The sequence below is a fragment of the Monopterus albus genome, unplaced genomic scaffold (genome assembly GCF_001952655.1).
Source record: "Monopterus albus unplaced genomic scaffold, M_albus_1.0 scaffold99.1, whole genome shotgun sequence".
Classification (NCBI taxonomy): Eukaryota; Metazoa; Chordata; class Actinopteri; order Synbranchiformes; family Synbranchidae; genus Monopterus; species Monopterus albus.
This window is the reverse complement of record NW_018127979.1, coordinates 1,673,688-1,678,999: the sequence shown is the minus strand read 5'-3', so window position 1 is coordinate 1,678,999 and position 5,312 is coordinate 1,673,688. Positions and strand designations below refer to the sequence as shown.

At 47.3% G+C, this 5,312-nt stretch overlaps 1 protein-coding gene across 1 annotated transcript in view; it reads right to left on the bottom strand.

Moving 5' to 3' along the window:
• The window catches only part of LOC109965341 (BCL-6 corepressor-like), a 32,230-nt gene extending 28,829 nt beyond the window's left edge, over positions 1-3,401 (bottom strand). The window contains 1 exon segment of the mRNA XM_020609275.1: positions 2,363-3,401. The gene's annotated coding sequence lies outside the window, so the exon portion shown is untranslated.
• Between the last annotated feature and the right edge of the window lie 1,911 nt (positions 3,402-5,312).

The window sequence follows — 5,312 nt, the reverse complement described above, 5'->3', positions numbered from 1 at the left end:
GCTGAAAGAGAAAGGGGGGGGGGGGGTTCTGTATGTCAACCTGAGGTAAGCAGCCCTCCCCCTCTGTGTTCCAACACCTGGAGAACAGATCAGCCCCACACTGACTTCACAGCGCGCAGTGGAAAAATGATGCGCAAAACAGTCTGAGGGTGTACACTATAAATAAACTCGACCCACACAAAATGTGAAGTATTTGATTAAATCTTCTACAGCATGCTCCACTTGGGGAACAGACTGCTGCAAAAAGTTCAGACTTAAAAGCGGAGTCGTGAACAAGGCTCTCTTTGCTTGTTATTGAGAAAGACGCCGTGATCCAGGAGATGTTTGAAGGCAGGGCAAACACTATAGCTGCATAATGGATCACCTACAGTGTACAGGATGCAAACAAAAGTGCACAGTAAGATGAAAACAAAGTCGAACTAAAAATGCAATCATGTCAGAACAAAGACCTCTACTTCAGGAAACAGACATGACGGCAAAAGTCCCTGTGTAGCCTGTCATTATTTCCACCAAAACAAATTACACATTCAAGAAAACCAGCGGAACAGCGCTTCGTGACAGCATGGCCACATGTTATTTGGACAATTTAGCAAATAATTGGCCAGATAATTTCATGAATCACTGTTCCTAATCCTAACTGTATTTTTAAGCATAAGCCTTTCAACTATCCAGAGCTTCACTGGCTTTGCTGGATTTTTATCCTTTAAAAACAAACGACAACATCAAACTTAACTTTGGGTTGATCGTCCTTCGCCTCACCAAACCAGTGGAGACCCACGTTTAATTTAAATACAATTAAGCTTTTATCCTGCATCAAAGTAACCCCATATAGCCTCAACCCCCCACTAGTTAATCCCCTGCACGAAGTCCTGATCTTTCAGCCTCTTGCGTTATGAGCGATTCTTTACTGTAGGCTACATCCCGCGCGCATTGGCCGCCGAGGCTGAAGTGCTCTTTTAGTAGCTGCTTCCCTCACTAAGCTCATCAATCCCCCACCACCACCACGACCACCACGACCACGAACCGTTCTCCAGAGATGGAAGTGAAAAAACGTCTCAGTTAAAAGCCACTTCGCTAGTTATGAAATGCACAGTACGTGGCCCGAAGAGAAGCCCTAAAGAATGATTAAGATGATTCCGTTTGGAAAACAAGCAGCACGCTTTGCAGCACTTACTCCAGATGAACAGCAACTTTCTAAGAAGTGGTTCATCGCAGCCGTTCGTCATGGTGCAGAGGGACGAGGACGTAAAAACGTGGATTGGACTAAATGCAAATCGAAAGGTTTGAAATTTGTAAAGATACACCAGGCTTTTCAAGCAATAAAAACTTTCTTCCTGGCGACCGGAGCTGCAGTGGGGTGGGGGTGGGGGGGGCCTACCTGGCGCTACATGGATTCTCCTTACGCGCAGGATAATCCCCTGCAATGCAAACACGAGTCACACAGCAAGGCTGCGTGTACGAGTGAAAAAATAACATACTCTAGCACAAAGTCATGTCGGAGAACACCTGCAAATGGTGTGTGCGTGACAAAAAAGAAGGGGGGAGGGGGGGACGGGGGGAGGCACGATGCCAGAGTGTTTCCGTCACCTAGACAGGATGGTGAGCGGTGCAGTCCCGTCTCTTCCCCCACACTACCTTCCGGACTGCCTAGATGACTGATCAACGTCCGCTGTTCAAACAAAGCCCCCATAGCTGCGCGCAAACACACACACACGCACGCACGCACGCACGCACTCAGCTGTCACACCAACACAAACACCGAGGAGATGCCGTCCAACTGAAGTGAACCGTGCATAAACGGGGCAGCTCTTGCTTCCCTTTGGCAGGGCGAGGCCGGATTCCGTAACCTTGTTTAGCGCAGAAGCTCCGTGTGCGCGCACGCACACGCGTACACACACACACACACACACACTCCCACAGGCGCTCTCGCACTTCGTCACACAAGAGTGCGAAAAGCCTGAATATTCACCATCAAGGACGGCACCGCTTTCAAGCCCGCTAACCTCTGGGACGTCCTTCTCACTCCCCACCGGCTGACGGGACAGTTGCATAAAGGCCAAGCTCACGGTCGGATCATTATGTGTGTGCGCGTGTTATCAGCCACATGCCACTGCCCCGCCGAAACGCACAAAGACCACCCTATGTGCTATTCTTAGAAGTGGCCGATCTTCTCCGAGTCTCTGCGCACAGCGCCGGGCACTCAGATTAAACCCCACAAGAAGACCATCTTGATTTAAAACCACACCATGTGAGAACAGCAGATCATTTAAAAGCATCTCAGGGGGTACGGGACGGTTCTCATGAACAGTATTTACACATTGCCAAAAAGAAAATTTATTCTGATCGTCTCTGATTGACTCACCTGGTTAATTGGTGTCAGTTGCAGCCGTCGTCCGTGCGCCCCAACTCACGCCTTTTCCCCGTTTTGCCAAGTTCCCTGGGAGGGCAGCGATCCGTCCGTGCGAAGAGCTGCCCGGTCACGGTAGCCTACAGTCTGGAGACGGACAATCCCGACCAGAAGGGGAAACAAGAAAAACCAACTAAAAGTGTCTAACAGGTTATCCACGTGTCAGGAAACAAAACAAATCGCGCATACAATGCTCTCGTTCCTTAATTCTATTGTCTACGGGAAACTCTCATCCAATACCCTGTATTTATAGCGGACTTTTTGGCTGCTATAAATGTCATTTCGATGTCCATAAAGCAACAAAAAGAGCCTATACGGAGGAAAAGCAAACGCCAGAACAGAGAGAAATCCACAAAGGAAAATCCGGTAAGGTCCTTTATGTCTGAGAACCAATGCGCTGTTCGGCCCGGACCCCTAAAGGATACAGGTGGCGAGGTCGGCGGACTCGCGGAAAAATTAATTCAGATCGGCTGTACCTCGCAGCAGCGCCATGTTGGGTTTCAGCGGAGCACGCCGTCCTCGGAAAAAAGCCTCTTTCTCCCGCTCTCCGTCACTCCATGTCCTCTCCGACTCCGGAGTCCGTGTCTCGGAAGGTTTGCTTGAAGGTTATTCCGCGTAACCTTTCGTCCTGCGTTCGCTTCTAGAATCGTACTTAACACCGTGGTCGGAGCCCCCGGTTCGCACCGAGGACACACAGAGCTGTACGGGGAGTGCCGCACAGAATGGATGAACGCCGCCGAGACCGAGCGACTCGCTCCACTCCCACTCGCGCAGACTCTACCCAGAAGGCCAGTCGAGAGACCGCAATTACCATAAGCCTCCAGCGCAGGCACTGGCTGCGCGCGCACACGCACACACCGAGACACACACTGAGGGAAACACACACACACACACACACACACAAGCTCCGCTGAAACTCCAAAAACAGGAATAGGCGAGTTTTAAGCAGCAGAAATCAGACAGAAGATAAGCTTACAACAATAATAAAAACAGGGGAACAAATTATAAGTTTTTTCGAGGTAAATAGTAAAATAAATAAATAAATAAAACTAAAATTTGCTAAAGGAAAAGTGCCCAAACGAATCCGATTTTTAAAATGTAAATGATATTAAGAGCGAGGGGGCCACCGGTCTATATGGAATATACATTATTAGACTATATCAGAATCAGCTTTGTGGGACAAGTGTATTTGTGCTTATAAGTAATCTGACTCTCGTTTTTAGCTCTTATTGTACAAATGCTAATGAATAACGAACCAACAACACACACAGGTAAACTGGGTGTGGACAAGAACATGCTGTAACCTATGTTCATCCTAATAATACTGTTATACCTAATAGTGCAGTTTAGTCCCCTCACTTCAAACATTTGTTATGGTTCACACTTTGTCTACCATTTAAGCTATGGGTGTAGATCCAAATTAAATGTCAGTTCAGTTTTGTTCCAAGCTAACAAATAAGGTAAATCAGTGGGGCTGTAGAGAGACATGGAGAGAGGGAGAATTAGCTCAAGGCTGGGGCACATCTGTTAAGGCTCCCATGTCAAGTGAAGTAGGAGGAGGCTAAGAATATCAAGCCTGAGGTGTGTGCATCATGGAGGAAAGAAAGATGGAAGAAGAGAAAGGCCCACAGACAGACAGCAGGAGAGTAGGAGTAGGAAAAGAGAGGGGGACTTGGAAATGGAAGGCCTGGCTGTATTTGCCACAGCTGTTGAAAGCAGGAGTTAAACCAGACGGTCATACACAAACAAACACAAAGCTCACAAAGCACTCACATATGGATGCACTAAAAAGCAAAGCTCATTTTGAAGGGCAAATTGTCCACAAGTTTGGAGTCAGAGGCACAAAGGAAGCGAGCGGAGAGAAGAGGGAGAGGGTCTGTGAGATGAGAAAAAAGGGAAGCGGGGTGGGCGTATTCATGCATGGCATAGAACAAAACATCCACTCTTCCTCTCTGGATGAAACTCCAAGGAAAATACACCATGCATCTGAATTTCTGTGACAAGCAATTTAGAAAGCCTTCCTTCAGTCTTAAGTAAATCCAGGGTGAAGTGCTGGGCATGTTTGCTCTAAACAGCCCCACCTTCAACCTACAGCCATTAAACCACAAGACTGCTGAGGCTGTGTCCACACTTAACTGGCTCTATCTGAAAACAGTGTTTACATGTGAATACAGTATCATCCTCAGCAGAATTTTCAGGTTGTTTCTACTGTATTCATAAAAACAGGGAAACGGGTTCATGTCTTCCTTTTCCTCCTCCTCTTTTGGTCGGCAAATTATAAAAGTGTGCATCTCAGCCAACATCTGGTAAGAAGTGAGGAAGTGGGACAGACAGAGCCGGGCTCTACTGTGTTGTTGTAGGTTGAACCTCCCTCCTGTCCCCCTCCTGTGCTCCTCCTCCCATGTGCGATCAGCCACACTGACATTTACAGCGAGTGATCACAGAAATGAAGAGGTGGCTTTTTAACTTTACAACCACAGAGGCCCCAAAGCTCAGTGTTCTCTTTCCACACTAAAACATGGCGCAGCTTTTTCAGATGTATCATCTCTGAAGACCATTTTCAAAAAAAGAAAGCGTTAACAAGAATTCATTTCTGCATTAACACAGCGATGGCATCACCATGTACCAGTGAGACAATAAAAAGTCCAATCCAGCAAATTAGCATAACAGATTACTTGCATGTGTCTGACTGGGCAACACAGCACTTTGACACATGACGTGTTGCTACACAAGTTACATTCAACTCCTGCAGCACCCATTCATATTGATATTGATAGGCCAGGATTGCTTCATGCAGGCCTACTGTTGATATGAAAACAGCCATAACATGGTGAGAGGCCAAGACCGAAGGAAGAGGATGCATGTTAGTAGGTAGGATGATAGCTAACTTAGAACTCGTGCCGTT